The 16,998-nt window shown below is 40.1% G+C and overlaps 1 long non-coding RNA gene across 1 annotated transcript; it reads left to right on the top strand.

The window, feature by feature from the left end:
- Positions 1 to 999: 999 nt before the first annotated feature.
- Positions 1,000 to 16,287, top strand: LOC104875386. Its single transcript, XR_784040.2, has 5 exons — positions 1,000 to 1,167; positions 3,681 to 3,814; positions 6,485 to 6,781; positions 7,262 to 7,329; positions 16,217 to 16,287. It is a non-coding gene; the product is annotated as an uncharacterized LOC104875386 (long non-coding RNA).
- Positions 16,288 to 16,998: the final 711 nt, after the last annotated feature.

Raw genomic sequence — 16,998 nt, 5'->3', positions numbered from 1 at the left:
GGTGGATACAAAATCACAAGATGGGTACAATGTGGGCCAAACTATAATCAGCCAATAATATTACAAGCACAGCCACTTAGGTAATATTGATCCATTAGGGAAGCGGGTAAGAAAGCGAGGGAAATAGAGAGAACAGAGGCATTTTGGGAAGGGCTGGGTCCAGATGCTGTGGTCTCCCACCTGCATGTCTATCTGGACTTCCTAGGCCAGGCGATTAACAGTATAGTTCGATTCCCAGTTGCTGCTCGTCCCTCAGGGAGGCCTGCAGGTCTGTCCATTGCATCTTTATCTCGAGGCCTGGTCTTCTTCAGCTTACCTCCAGCTACAACTCTGATGTCTGTATCCTTTCTGCTGACCTCTTTGAGAGCCAGGCCCTCCCTGGCTGTGTATTAATCTCTATCTAGTTTAGCTTCCTGGAATAATAGAATGTAGTTCGTGGTAAAAGCGATAAAGAAAAATAATAAAGGAAACACAGGATTGCAGTGCACTGCACGTTTTAGGTGGGAGTTTCAGAAAAGCCTTTGGGAGGTGGGGGCCTCTGAAGACCACTGGGTGACCAGTGTCAACACACTTGAGAGGCCCAGCAGGGAGCACCCTCACCTGGCTGCAACAGTCCACCCAGCCTCTGTGCTGTGCTTTTAGGTACCCATGCTTCTCTTCATTGCTGCATTTAGCTGAACTTACGATTTAATCTGCTTTGTGTTTCACTACTTTGGGCAAGGGAAGCACTCCCTATATTTAAAACTCCAAAGCTCTAGTCCAGAGCAGTTGCTCATTAAGTGATCCAGGCACCACTAGAATCACTTCACAGCAAGGAAATCATTAGCCACTGAAGCCATAGGAGATAAGTCCTGTTATCTTCCCCATTTCACAAACCATTATGGCTTGGGTCTAGGTGTCCCCACAAAGCCTCATGCAGTCATAGGTGGCTTTTTCAGAGATCACTGAATCTAGAGTGTGTGATGCTGGGATTAAGGGCTTGTGATTACTAAGCCAGTACACTGACTGGTTTGGCACTGCCCCAGTTCTGGTAAGAAAAAAGGGGCAGGGTTGTCTTGTTGCTCTTTCTACTGTGTGGGCGCCACAGACTGTCCTGTGTGATGCCTCTCTGCTGTGTGCTGCTGCCACTGGGAGCCAGCCATTTACGGACTGAAACCACTACAAACGGTGAGCTGAATAAACCCTCGCCCTTTAACTTTGGGTGTTAGGTATTTTGTGTCATCAAGGAGAGGACAGTAACTGACAGGTAGACCAAGTAACTGAGGCACTGAGATATTAAGTAGTCTGCTTAGGATCGCAGGCAGTGGGAACCGGAAAACTGGACTTTGAACTCGTCTGTCTTAAGGATGGAAGAGATGGCTGGGTGGATGGGATGCTGAAATTGAGCCATGAATCGCTGTCACATAGCTTGTGTATTGAGAGGATTCATGGGATAATTAGAACTGATGGGGGAGGTTCCAGTAAAGGAAAGAGAATGCCACGGGTGGAGAAGTTCAAAGAGAGAAGGTATGAGGGAGCCGGGTCCAAGGGCGTGGGGGGCTGCACAGCACTCACGGTTGCCTGGCCAGGCATCCAGCCCCACTCTACTAAAGCAGGACTCATTGTCAGAAGCTGGAGGGCAAGAGAAAGCAAAACCAGGAAACTCCTTCCTCTCCAGGGACCTGACAAGTTGTGTTTTAATCTAATTAATATATTTAGGAAGTTGGGCCAGGAGGAATGTGATTATTTAATTGTTCTGCTCAAAGGGTATGGAGTATGCTATTGGCCTGAGGTCATGACTCCAAGGTTCATTTCAGGTTATTGCCAAAGAGGAAGGTTTGGGAACTCTAGAGTGCATGATTGATTCTCTTTCCAGCTGTTACCCTCATTAATTTACAAAGATTCATTGTGTTAGTTCTAATTTGCAGAGTCTGGAATGAAATGTAAAACAGATTCAGACTGATATGGATTGTTTAGTATCTGCTATTCTATTTGGTTCCTTCCCCTACATTTTCCCTTCTAAAGATTTTCAGGTACATGAATTTCTAGCCTGTATTATAATTAACTCTTTTCCACATGACAAAAGTTGTTTAATGATTAAATAGCAAGCAGGAAGTAGGTACTTGACATTTCATTTCCAGTCTGGCATGACCTTGGCTGTTTTAATAGTCTCCTTATGACCTGGGCATGTCAAGTCAGAGCAGCCTTCTGAAAAACTAGAAAAATAATGTGTAAATATGAACACCTTATCCTACCTTTTTAGAATATTTATTTTTAAATATCTCCCATGACCAAAACTTGAAAGACAAGATTCACTGTTTTTTTTGTTTGTTTGTTTTTTTTTTTTTTGTATACTTTTTTTTTTGTTTTTTTGTTTTTTTTTTTTTTGTACCGGCGATTGAACTCCGATCCTTGAGTTTAAGAGGCAGGCGGCAGAAACACTGAGCTAAATCCCTGGCCCAAGACTCACTCTTGATGCTTCAAAACCACCCACAATTAGCCTTAACTTTTATCCCTAGACCCATGATCTGTCATTGTCCAAAAGGGCTGTCCCTGCTGCAGTGGCAAACACCTTTGGAACCATCTCTTTCTCTGAAAAGCCTTTTCCTACTTTTAAATATTTGCCAGATACGTTTTCTATGGCTGGTGGCTTCTGTAGGAATTCTTTTCAGGTTCTTGGTGTCCTAAGCAAAGAAATGGAAAAGACACAGAGAAGGCAGGAAAAGTGCAGATTAATTTAAACTGGAAAGTGTTTAGCTATGTAGGATGAGAACAGACCAAGGAGCAGACTTACAGTAGCCTGGAAGATAAGGGAAAGGGGTCTTTTCACTACAAAATTCCTGGATTAACTTCTCCTTGGGGGGGGGGGAGCACTGGGACAGTTCTCTTATCACAAACTCACTTAGCCTGGGGACAGATTTAAATTTGACCTATTGAAAGACTTGCTTGGCTTAGAGCAAGATGTAGAAAAACTGAAAGTAGAACCTTTCTGATTGGTCCTGCAAACAGCTCCCTCTTCAAATGAGTGGTTAAAAATATAGCTTTCTGATTGGTTGAGTGTACAGTGCACCCAAACTGTGGAGTCACTTCGGGTCTCCTGTTCTGGGCATTTCCTGTGGGTTTTTAGGATCTGAGCCCAGTTAGTCATTTGCTTTGCCCCAGCTTTAATCTCCTTCCTTAAACTTCCATCATTTTGTGACCCTCCCCTGGCTCCTAGAGGCAAAAACCACTCAACAACTTCATGTGATTTCCGAGTTTCTCCATGGACAGTCGCAGCATTTTGCTGTAATTATTTGTCTGCGTGTTGTGTTGCGATTATGTGCATATTCATCACTTCCTGTGAGCTTCTGAGGGCAGGGGAATAGGTCACATCTGAAACAGTTCTCTGTGCCGCACTCCTGACTGACTGTCAATAGCAGGAATTTACATGTAGAAGGACTAGCAAATGAAAGGCTGGCAGACTCGCCCAACATGTAGGATCGTGACTATCAAAGAATATGTGAAAAGGCGAAGGGCTTTGAAAAACCAAAAGCACGAAGAGTGCGCTAATGTGAGGAATCAATGGTCTATTCAAGTGCTTTGAAAACATTTCCTAACTATTTTGGTTGTGGACATTTAAACATTTTTTTCTCTTTAACTGCATTAATTGTTTGGTTCTGTATGGATCATGGTATTCTAAATATTATCTCTTTTTGTCCAAGGAAGTTAATTCTTTACTCACATAATCAACAAATATGCTCATCAAGCACTATGTGAGACACTGATGTTAGAGTGAGAAGAAGAACAAAAGGATCTCGGCCTCATGGATCTTGAACCACGAAGGATTAAGACTAAAGTGAGTCCTGCAGGGCAGGGATAGCTCAAACCTTCTCTACTGTGGGCACCACAGTGCCTGGCCTGTGAACTGACCACAGGCTTCTCCTATCAGCAGAGCCCTCTGTCTATCATGATGCTTTGATCCTGGCTGGCTAGAGCTTGCTGTTGAAGATGTTCTTTCTGTGCTCAGCCTGGGCAGAACTGGGCTATCTGGAATATCAGCACTGTCGTTGGGTGTCATGACAACCTGCAACCCATCCCAGGCTGCTGACCACATGCTGCCTGCCTGGATCTGTAAAGAAAAATGCAAATACATCAGTTCTGTACCACGTTCTGCCTAGGAGCTCCACCCCAGTTACCTGGCAGCCTTTGTTTTTCTTTTAGTCTTCAAGCACCAAAATAGAATCAAAGTCTTTACATAAGAGAAGTGAACTTCCTGTGATAAATAGCCACAATATAGTGAGGAAAGTAGCTTGAATATATTTTTTCTTCCCAGTCTTTAATTTCTTATTGGAAAGAGGTTCTCTTTCTCCACAATAACTTCTAAAACTATGGATTTCTGTGCTCAAAATTGTTCAATTCAGCCCCTCAGTAGATTTAACTATTCTCGTAGGCTTTTGGGTGTGACCAGTGGTTTCTGAAGATCGTTTTCCTGAAAAGCGGCCTGTCTTTCATTGCCTTAGTCTGGCCCCCTGCTCTCCCTTCACCTCTATTGGGAAGTTTGCTGAGAAGGAGGTGGAGAGGAATGAGGGGTCAAATCTGTTACTTTTTATAGAGGCAGAGTGAAAATAATTTCCTGTGAAAGCTGAGGACATTCCTTCATTAGTTTTGCTTCCTGCTCTGGGTCTTAAATGCTCAGTGATTTTTTTTTTTTTTCTTTTGGAAGTCTATGGGCCAGCTTCCTGTGCCTGAGGCTGCTGAGAGATAGTTTTACAAGCTCAGCCCACCTACACAGCAGTGAGCCTGGAATAGTGATGAATGAACAGAAGAGATTTGAGAAGATATCCTTGAATATTTTGGACATGAGTTCAAAGGCAAAGACTCAAGGAGGTGTCCTGGGAAAAAACAAGGCACAGAATTTTAGGATTAAGGAAGACTTAGTAGATGATTATGTCCCAACTCTCTGCCCCTTAGATTTTAATATTAATCATCCCAAGATTGTTCTCTTCCCTTAGTCAGCATGTCTTTGCTGAGAGTTAGTTGTACCTTCTGTGTGGCTCTAGGTGGTCCATGGGTCAGGCAATGGTCACCAGCACAGATCAAATAGACTTCATCAGAAACATCACTGGTTTGTATCACTAAAGAGTCAGAGTTGTTTAACTTGAGGCAAGACTGCATTTAAGCTTTAAATTGTTTTAGGGGTCTCTTCTTCTGTATCTCAGTGTTGAATTCTTGCGTTAGCTTTATTCTCATGCAGCTCTTTTCTAACTTAGCAACTGGTTGACCCATGGGCAACCTCAGGCTTATAGTCTCTGTGCTTCGCTTTCATTTATAAAAGGCTCGGCCTTAGCTGATATTTCAAGAAAAGTCCTCGACTCTTCCCTCTTTCATGGTCATGCAGTAGACCCCACCGCCATCCTGGAGTCACTGTGGCTTGGAGGGCCCTGCCTGCTCTCCATTCCTGTCCCTGGCGGGTATTTTAGCTCCATATTCATGCTGTAGCCTGAGAGTGGAAGAGCAAGAGAAAACCAAGTTCTATGGGTAGAAAAGAAGGAAATGCTGCTACAATAGAATTAACATAAACATCTTAACATATAAGGAAATAGAACACACCATGGTAATTAGCATGCCCAGACTCATATAGCTAGCAGAGATTTTTAAAATGATCTTCAAATCCAGATTTCATAGCATTGACAAATGTCCTTTCCACTTGCCCAATGTTTGTGTTAACTCCTTCCTTCAGACAGTCAATGTGTGTTTCTGTTGTATGACTTTCAAGGTGTATTTCAGCTTTCTTATGCACTGCCTTTGCATGCAGACTCTGAGGTGGCCTACATTGACTTCTGCCTCCTGATGGTCACCCCTCCGTGTGGCTTCTAAGTGCAGGTCAAACTCAGTGAACTGCTCCTAACGAACAGACTGAGGCAAAAGCAAAGATGTGGTAGCGCTGTGACTTGGTTATAAAAGGTTATCTCTGCCACTCTCTAGAGGATATTCCTTCTCTTGACAGTTTTGTTAAAGTGAGATATTTTATTGGAGACATTCACTTGGCAAGGAGCGGGGCAGACTGTGGCTCACCACAGCAAGGAACAGAGAAGACAGGCCCTCTGTCCAGCTTCTTGGAGTCATCTACAGAGAACATACTTGAGATGCCTCACCCTACGACTTCCAGCCTGGACAATTCCCATGCTCTCTCCAACCTGAGATAAGGTACCCAGCACACGGGAGTGATCCAGGCTGACAACACAGCCTGCTTGACTTCCTGGCAGCTTAGGGACAGGCCAGGGTGAGGCTGAAAATTGCATTAAGGAGACAGGTGAGGAGAATGAAGTATCCTAGATGCTGTCAACCACCTGAATATTTACGCTTACTCTTACAGCACTCTCCATGAAGAAATCACCACATTGGTCCAAAAGTGAAAGTCCTGAATCATTTTATTAAATATAAATTGTTGCTTTGGACACTCTACTTGCTTACTTTTTATGATAAATGAGGAGAACCGATTTATGTTTTACTTTGTCCTATACAGTGGCCTTCCCCAGAAGGAAGGAGTCCCCCATGGAGTGGATGAGCAGGGTGGAGTTGGGAAGATAACACCGACTGGCTCCCCGAATTCCTAAATGTGATGTCCCCTCACTTAAGGAGGTCAGCTCTTTCTACTTAATATACTTCTGACAATATCAAACTGGAGATAAACCTCATTCCCTTTCTCATGTCACCAATATGTGGCCAGAGAAGAAAAAGAAATTTAATCTCAGAGGAACTAAAGTCAAATTCAGAAATAATGGTGTTTTAAGAGGTGAGCCCATCTTATTCCACACAAATGGTAAGTTATGGTATTATTTATATTTGAGCTGATTTTGCCTGAATTCTTAAATGTTTCTCTGAGTGGGGGGAATCATTATTCTCTTAAAAATCTGTCTTGCTTGAAGAGGCGACATTCAGAGCCCTCTGATAATCTGTGCCATATCATGTGATTATGTTATGCAAGACAGACTCAAATAATATGCCAATTGATTTCCCTTATTCTACTAGTGGTCATTAGGCATGCTGCATAAATAAATGTGTAGTATTCACATGAAAGCACTGAAAAAGAGGTTTGGGAATTCAGATATCAATCTGAGATGATAAACCTAGGAAAACAAGAAAAAACACAGAACAAAAATTCTTCAACTCCATCACTATAATTATGAGCCTAAATTTGACTTTTAAATTCATAGACTCAGCAGCCTTTGTTGATTTTGGAGGGGAAGGGCAGCACAAATGTTTAGACCACTAGAGACAACTCACATTCTTTTCATTCCAGGCTACCTCAAGTTAGTGAAAAAGACAGAAAAGGGAGACAGAAAATGTGTGCAGACCTGGAGAAAGGCGGTAAGATATGGTGATTAAAAACAACGAACAGCCTAGTGATGGCTGATTTATACAAAGAATAGCTGAAAATGGGAAATCGGTGTCTTAGAGGAAGGAGCTGGAAACTTTACTGGCTCAGTTGTAGGCCTCAGTTTCCACCTGTACTTAACACACACTCCTGAGAAAACTCTGCGACACCTGCTCACCGAATGCATGAGAGAGAAAGCCATGGAATATGTCTTGTGAGATCTGAGCCATGCGATGTCACTGGTCCTGAACATCTAAAAGCAGTCCATGCCTCTGGTGTATTAAGCTGCTTATGGCTTGGTAGCAGGGAGAAGGGGGATCATTAAGAGAGAACTTTAAAGACAACAGAGCAAGAACACCAAACTAAAGTACCTTTGTGAAGCCGGTCAGGTGGGGACTATGAGAGTGCATGCAGGATCCGAAAGGCTGAAACCTTTCTTCTGCTCTGAGCTGCTGCTACTATTTCAGAATCCCAGCCAGGAGGAGGCTTTCTGATTCCTCGCAAGACGCTCTGAATGTGGGTTTTTGAGTTATAGAAACTGATTTTACATGGGGATGGAAACTGATAAATAGGTAAACAAAGGAAACTGAGGGCACAGGTGTGGATCACTTTTTCTGTAAAACAGGGAAGGTTGGTTCTTAAGAGAAAAGGGAGACCCTCAGATTAGGAATATGTGCATGCATCCAGTCAGCATGTATTACTGAGTACTGTGTATCATCACATCAAAAATAATAATGGCAAGACAGAAATAAACCAAATTTCTTCCTTTTAAAGCCTATTCTACAAAGTGATATATGTGCACCCATGTTTACAGCAGCACAGTTTTAATAGCTAAAATTTGGAAACAGCCCAACTGCCCATCAGTTGGAGACTGGATAAAGAAGATGTGGTTTTTCTATAAAATGGAGTACTACTCAGCCATAAAATATGAGAAGCTAGAGTCGTTCACAGGAAAATGGATGCATATTGAGGCCATGCTCTTAAGTGAAATAAATAAGACACACGTGTAAATACCAAATAGTTTCTCTGATGTGGAAAACTAAAAGTGTAAATAAGATACAAACTGTATAACTGATAATGTGAAATAGGAAGAAAGGGGCTAAAGGTGTAGGGGAAGTGGGATGGGTAGGAGAAAGGAAATAAGGGACAAGAAAAATATGAGGAAAGGAAAAAATGGAAACAAAGTCTTTGTAGATAGTGGAGAGTGGAGGAGGTGAAGGGAGGGCAGGGGAAGGGGGAAAAAATGAGAACCAAGACCTGTCATGTAAAGGCACAAGATCCCAATAATGAATGTAACTGTACTCTATACTTAGAAAGTATGAAAAACTCAATAAGATATATTAAAAAGCCTATTCTATAGCTGTTCTCTATGGGGTCAACACATATCTCCTGTTATCAATGCTTCCCCTACTCCTGGCATACTAAACTGTTAATTATTCCTTGGGCATGTCAGACTTTTCATAGTTCTTCTCAAATTCTGGTTGATTTTTTTTTCTGCATAGAGTTCCCTTCAGAATATCCCATAACAGATTTAAGAACTTTTCTTTATGTAACTAAATCACTCATTTCTGCCTTGCGTACCAGACTCTTTATTGTTTTGTACCTCCATAGCCCTTACCAGCATTTAGTAAGTTGAATTAAAATATAAAACATGTTTGCTCCCCAAATCTGTGAACTGGATGTTTCAGTGTATTCCTTTAGCACATAGAATGTTATTGAAACACTGTAAGTCCTCCAGAAATATTTGGTAAAAGAAATTTTTCTGCCCTAGCTTTGGAGAATGGAAAGACTGATACTTGGATCACCTTAACAAGAAATAAGAGCTGGGTAGAGTTAAGAATCATAACTTTTCTTTAATACCATGACCTCCGGCTGGAGGCCAGCCACACAGTCTGTAAAAAAGGAAAGAAACTCCTTCTACAGAAGGATGGGACACAAACATTTGGTCACTAGTGGTAAAGTATGAGATGAGAGGTGCTGAGCATTGTTCCAGTGTATAAGGTCATCTAGGCAATTTTAATAAATTAAGAAGCATCAAGTTTGTTAGTGTGATTATACAGAATTCTTGAGAAACAAAATTAAAGGAGGTACTATCACTACGATTAAGTCTACCCTGTTTTAAATATAAAATATTCAGTTCATTCAGAAATTGAAGTGCTTACAGCAAAGCAAGAAAAAACTTATCAAGAGAAAAAGCAAATGATACAACCAGATTCAGTGATGCCCTAGATGTTGAAGTTACTGAAAAGTTCATCTAAAATGACTAATAATACGTTAGAGTTTCTAAAGGAAAAGATGAACAACATGTATAAACAGATGGGAAATTTCAACAGAGACATGGATACTACAGTAGTTTATCAAATGAAAAATATAGGAAATGAACAAATAAGTTAAGAAATAGAGATTAAAAATGCTTCTGCTAGGCTCTTTATAAACTCAGTATAACCAGGAAAAGAATCACTGAACTAAAAGATAAACCAGAAAATTATCCAATCAGAAGCATAATAATAAGAAAAAAAAGGAACAATTACTTTAAAAATAGCAGAGTTTCTGATTAAAATGAGTGTGAAAGTATCAAAAGGTCTAGCAAACATGAGAATTGAAATACCAGAAAAAGCAAGGAAAAATGTGAGAGAGAAATATTTTCCAAAACTAATTAAATACAGATTTAAGAGGCAAATATTATATCAAGTATAATAATATAAAAGCAGAAAAAAACAACAATATACGCACATTAAAATTTCTGAAAACCAAAGATAAAGAGAAAAACTGGAATGAAACTAGTGAAGAAATGACAAAATAAATACAAAAAAGCAAATGTATTATAACAAACATCTAAATTATGAAAAGCAGAAGATAATGGATTGATGTCTTTAAGTACTGGAAGAGAAAAAAGATACATAACATGTTTGTATCACTATATAAAATATATTTATATAGTTTTTTTTTTTGAGACAAGGTCTCACTTTGTAGTTTAGGCTGGCCCTGAACTCACTGTGTAGCCCATATTGGCTTTGAACTGGTGGCAATCCTCCTGCCTCAGTCTCCCAAGTGCTGGGATTATAGGCGTGCTTCATCACACTTGGCTATATAGTATTTATTTAATTTTAAAACACCATGAAGCTGAGAGAAATACTAATTAGTAACCTCCACTAGAAGAAGCATTAAAAGAACATTTTGGGGTCAAAGACATCAAAACTGGATCTTGGATTCACAGAAAGAGATAAAGATCTCCAAGAATTTTAGTATGAAGGTAAATAGGGAAGATGTTGGATCTCACTGTAATTTGTTTTAAAAGTAATGGATTCAAGTGAAAATTGTAATAGAGCCTTGTTCATAGGGACCCCTTCTCTTTTGGGGTGGGGGTGTGAGAGGGCAGTGCTGTAGCCTGGATCGAGACAGGTGTAGAAATGCCGCTGTACCTTCTGCACCTGTGTGCTAGCAGAGGCACTAAATGTCCGCACCTCTGAAGTGACAGGCTCTGTGACCCACCTTGAGCCTGGGCCTGCCGGAGCGACATCTGGGGCAGATCAGGCATAAATAGCTGGAATGCAGCGGGGAGCCTTGTGCGTGGTGTTCCTCTGTGCGCCTCTGAGGACCTCCGAATGGCTTTGGGGAGGAGGGGAGCATTCACCCATGGTCCTGGCTTCTGCTTAGATGAAGAATGTGCGTGTCAGATGGAGAGTTGGCTAAATCTTTTTTATGTTCTCTTCTACACAGGTATTCTCATTTTTTTCAATGTAGGTAGGCTAATAAATTTCCAAATATTTGCATTATGCTTTCCTTTTGATGAAAAATCACATTTTAAATTATTAAACACTTTGCTTATAGATTTCCTAAAAAATAAGCAAGTTCTGCCTATCACAAAACTTTAGGCTGTAAATATAATTTGAGCCAGGTTCTTTCCTTTTTGTATCAAGGATGGCCTTTCCTTCACTGCCCAGTAAACGTTTCTCATTTCATTCTGACATGTCATCAAAATGGTCTGCATTATGTTTGGATTAAGTATAAGATTTTCTCTATAGATCTATGCTTTTCTCCCTAAACTTTTCCCAAAATAACCTTTAAAAGTTCATGACAATGTAAGCTTTTTTCTAACAGACACCTAAAAGCTTCCGATTTCTCCCCGTCACCCAGTTCCAAAGCCTCTTCACAATGATAGTTATTTTTTACACTGGCACTCTCAGTCCTACTTTTCTGCTTTAGTCCATTTAGGCTGTTATAACACAGTAACAAAGGCCCAGTGATGATTAAACCAAAGAATGTATTTCTGACAGACTTGGAGGCTGAGAAGTACCAGATCAAGGTGCCAGCAGATTAGGTGCATGTGAGGACTCGCTACCTGACTTATGGATGTCACCTTCCCAATGTCCTCATAGTGACAACCACTAGCCAGCTTTCTGAAGATGTTAACCTCAATCTGAGGACTCCACCCTCAAGATATAATTAGTTCCCAAAGGCCTCACCTGCTGATACCATCACCTGTGCCATTTGGACTTTAACACTTAAATTTAAGGTAGATATAAGCAATAGCAGAAGGCAAGAAGTAGCTAAAGATGGCAGTGAAATTCAATGTCCTTTTATCATGGGGAAGGGAGTTTTCTCCTTATATCAATACAGGTGTCCCTATATTTTAAGAAAATGACACATATTATTCTAAAAGGTGGGTTCAGTTCTTATCAATCAGTTTTTTTAGTTGTCCTTAATATATACCATGCTATTAGAGAGTAAGGAAAAGCAGACGCACTCTCAGTATTATTACATAGAAGAACCTGACTTTGGAAGACCAATTTACACTTAAGTTTCTGATACTCATAGCATGAATATCGGGTAGCTTGAGTATGCAATTGTTTTTCTTACCTGGTTAACTATAGGTCACTACAGAAAAATTGAGCAATAGCCTCAGTTGTGAAAGATATGCACAGTAAATAAATGACTGGAGTAAAATCATTTTGATTAAAGAGGGCTAACGTCCATGATCCCCCCCCTTTGAGTAGGAAAATTTTATTGAGGAAAAGAAAGCCTTCTAAGAGAAACAGAAGGGGTACTGGAAAGTGGGTTGCCCACTCACCCCACTTCTCCAAGATGTTTTAAACAGCCAAACCATGTGATGAGGCAGGTACAAAGTGGGACAACACTGTAAGACCCAGTGGAAAATTACAAGGTGGGCATGAGGTGGGGCAAAACCACGATCAACCAATAAGATTATAAGTACAGTCACCCAGGTAGTATTCCTCACTTTTTTTTTTCTTTTTGGGTACTAGGGATCAAACTCAGGCCCTTGCATTTGTGAGGCTGGTGGCAGAACCACTGAGCCAAATCCCCAGCTCCCAGGTAATATTGATTAAATGGGGATCAATGGAGAAGCAAGTCACACAGCAAACATACAAGGATTTTCAGTAAGGGTGGAGGTCAGGGGTATTTCCTGGAAAGGCTGGGTTAAGACCTTGCCCCCCCCCCAGGTGATTGAAACCTATTTGGAATATCAATCATTACTATTTATCCCCAGGGAAGCACAAAGTTATGGTAGTTTCTCTCCTTTTACAATTCTGGCCTTCAGTGAATATGTCTTGATTGTCCTGCATGTTCCAAAATAATGCCAGAAGAAACTTAACTGACCTTGACAGATGGCAAGAAGTTCATGTTGATTCACACAGGTTTCACTTTAACTTGGTCTTAAATACCCAGCAGAAAAGAATAACCCAAAGAGGTATAAAATAATGCCACAGTAATAAAGCTAGCTATAAAAAGGGGCTCCAGTCACCTACTCCTCTGGCAGTTTCCAGCTCTTCCAGTAGCTGACCATGGCTGTGGGCCATTAGGAAAAAAACTATGGTAAAATCTATAAGAACTCAGCTAGAGTTTTATATTTTCGTTGATCTTTTCAGCACAGCAGGTGGTTATGCATACTCCAAACTTTCTCCCTCTACTTCCCTGTCAAAGTGCATTTCTCATTCTTTCCTGCCTTCATCTCAAGATCCAGTTTAGCTGAGCTTGTCACTGTGTTCCATAACATCCTACTTAGGTCTACTTTCAGGTTGTTCTTAATGAAGTTCTTTTACTTATATAAAGGGACATGCATTTGTTGAATAGCTCACCATATATCACTGACTAGTTAAAAGCTACTTGTCTTCAATGCTTTTTATATAATACATGACATCACAGCATATTAGAGCTACTCTTAAAAATGTGCTCTATTTATTTGTGTTCTCAACCAGAATTAGTTGGGTGCAATGAGTTTTATGAGTCACCTTGTAAATGGCCTTAGCGATGGAGCTGTACTGTGTTGACATGAACTAAGACGTGCTACCATATGCAATTCCTACTATATGCATGACACTTATTTTCTCTATTGGACTTTCTTTAAGTTATGATGGTTGACAAAAGTGTATAAGTGATAATGATAATTGTGTGAATGAGTAGCTAAAAATACTTCCTTCAAAGTACACTGTTGAAGAAAGATGGTTAAAATCGAAAGGAAATTACAAGTGGTTAGGATCCTTCGACACTGTGAAGTGTATTGCAGTATTATAACAGCTTGAAAGTACTGCACTACAATTGTCTGAACAGTAGTCAGTAGAAACCACTATTGGTTAGAAACTACTACTGATGGACTTCACCAAACTCAGGGCATTGAAGAGAAAATTTTCTAATATACACAACTAGTACTACAAATCATTTAGCTTTCCCATTCTTAATAAGGTCTCTAGTGTCTCACCCTTCAAACTGATCATGTGTTTATTCATTGAATGATCAATTAATACCTGGGTTATAAATGAACAAAATGATTGAGAATAGGAATTGGTCACTAAAGATGAAGGTCACACATTTGGCTTTCTAATTTGCTGCTTAACTGGGATGACTTTCAAGCCATGGTGTGAAGCTATCTGATCCTATTTTTAATAGAATGGAGGCAACGTTAGATTCTATCCCACTGCCTGATTGATTCTTCACAGTGAGTCCAATTTTGGCTTCCTGGCTTCTTTGTTCAGTTGATTCTAGAGTCACACATCTAAGAATTTACTTCCATATGTTACCTGAACTTCTGATTTTAATAATAATCATTTCTAAAATGAAAGTTTCTTAGTCCTTACCATTCATCTTGAATAGGAAGGACTTTCTTAAAGTACAGAAAACAAAAACAAAATAAAAAAGGAGCAGGAAAGAGGCAGGCAGCAGAACCACTGAGCTAAGGAGAGGAAGTGGAAAAGGGAAAGAGGAGGAGATGTCTTCAGTGTTACTGGGAAGTTGTAGAATTTTGGAGAAATGGTCCCACGCTGTGTTTGCAGAGTATCCCATTGTTTGTTTGCTTTGCTATCTGGAAGACTCTTCCCTCTCAGTGGGAGGACATCACAGTCCATGACCTAAAATGAAAATCATCTGTCTCCCAGAACTGAAGTCTTCAAATAATGACTCCTATTTGTCTCATTTGGCTCCTTCTCCTTTCTAGGACAGATTGGAAGGGGCAGGTAAGACATCATACCCACATGGGCCAACATGAATCTTGTATTCCTCTTTTTAGATTGGGAGCAGGACACTTAACTGAGAGAACATCTTGGACTCCTCTAAGTTGAAAGGAAAGGTGATTTGATCAACAGGAGATGAACAACATGTAAACAATATATAACCTCTGAGACCATGGGCCCTACAATGCAATGAGTGCTCTTGTTCCTGCTCTTTGCTCTAACTTGACTCTTCATTGCCAAAAATTAAATTATACTGAAACCCTTCTGAAAACTTACCAGCCTAATTGAAACCTCCACAAAACCTCTACAATAAAATAAATCTCTTTTCTCTGAAATCCTGTAACACTTAGTATCGAAACCACTTTTTCCTCTCAAACCAATTCACCAAACATTTCTCATACTTGTATCATAGTGAGACTTTCTTCCTGGGAGATACAGAGTTGAAACTGTCTCTGCCATTAGGACATTGAAAGCCTAATGCGTGAGGTTGTCATGCACATAACCAGCTAATGTTTTCTCTTGCTGTTACACAATGCTTCCAAAGACACCAGAAACTTTCCTACCTCTGTCTTGTCAGTGTCCTTTCTTCTGCCTGCAGTATCCAATCCCTAATCTTTTTCAGATGGAACCCAGATACTTCTTCTCTGAAACCAAGATGAATATGTCCCTTTCACAATATACTTCTTCTATTAAAGCAACAGACTTGCTGAGGATTTAGCTCAGTGGTTCTGCTACCTGCCTCTCAAGCACAAGGACCAGAATTTGATCCCAGGTACAAAAAAAATCATAATAATAATAAAAACAGCACATGCACACACACACACACACAATTCATAAATCAACACACTTCTAGTAGTTATTGCTCCTACTAGTTTCCTTTATGTTACAGTTTTGGAAAGGTAAATGGTGTATTCCTTTAGTTCTCCTTTGAAGATGTCTAGCATATTAATTGTCACAAAGCAAACCTTCAATAAACAGCAAACAAGAAAAGCTTTTGCTGTCTGTGTGAGAATTCTAGGTGGTATTGGACTACAAATCATGGAAGGTAGTGTGCTCCAAGAGAAACCATAAGGGTTTCATAATCTCAGAGTCCTAATACTCTTGACAAGAACCATTTATGCTGCTATAGTGTTTCCTTTTCACAAACGCAAAAACTGAGGCACTGAAGTCAAATGATTTGCTCAAATCTGTGGGATTTGTAAGTAGTAGAGCTAAAATTTGAACCAGGCAGTCTGGCTCCTAAATTAGAGTTCTTCACAGTTCATAATATCTCTTATAGGGAATATCCCTGAAGTTATGACCAGCCTGACATATGAACAACTTAGGTTACAACCAGAATTTTAGTTTTAATTTATGACCAAAGTCTTGAGTTATGACCCAGATGGCAACCACTTGTGCTTTTATTTGGTCTCAGATACAGATTTAACACTTCAAGAGTCCTGGAAAGAGTACTACAGCATCCTGTCCAGTGTGAGGTCAATTGAGAAATCCTGGGCCAGTGTTGCTCTAAGGACACTGAGATCTGCCTTTGTGCAGGAGAGAGACTTTGAAGGCTGTGTGATCAATTTGAGTTACAACCATCCCATGTGAATAAATTGAGTTTGTCAGTCAAGTGTCCACTGTGTATGTATGTGTGTGTGAATATATTTCTGCACTTACATATATAAAATATGCATATAACTAGTATATCTATGATATACATATTATGTTTATATTATATCTAAATTAAGTGTACTCTATATTAATATAGGGTTGGGATTTGATACATACTATTTAATTTTCTGTTCCTCTTTTAATTGGTTTTATTTCCTTACTTGCTTTAGCTGAACAAAAAAGAAGGAGCCATGGTTGGAAAGTTTGCCTATATGCTTTTGAAATGATGAAATATAATTTTCTCAGTCCAATACACAAGTTGAAGATAGCATTTCCATTTGACCGCATGTGAATTTCATTGGAATACCAAAGATTCAAATGAAAGCATAGTCCAGAGACATTCTCTTATATAGAAAATAGGCAGAAATCAGCAAATGCCAAGTGATGTAGTCAGAGGTCTTTGGCAGAGACCCCCATGGAGCTTTCATCTGCTGGAAGCATGTCACTCATCATGGCATTTTGCGGGGAACCACAACTAAAAGGCCAAGGCACATTCCCATAAAATGGTTATCAGATGCAAGTCTGCAGTTTCTCAAAGAGCAC

This window comes from Fukomys damarensis, unplaced genomic scaffold (assembly GCF_012274545.1).
Source record: "Fukomys damarensis isolate Sample0158 unplaced genomic scaffold, DMR_v1.0_HiC HiC_scaffold_5, whole genome shotgun sequence".
NCBI lineage: Eukaryota > Metazoa > Chordata > Mammalia > Rodentia > Bathyergidae > Fukomys > Fukomys damarensis.
The sequence above is the reverse complement of the archived record's forward strand: the minus strand, read 5'-3'. Positions and strand labels throughout refer to the sequence as shown.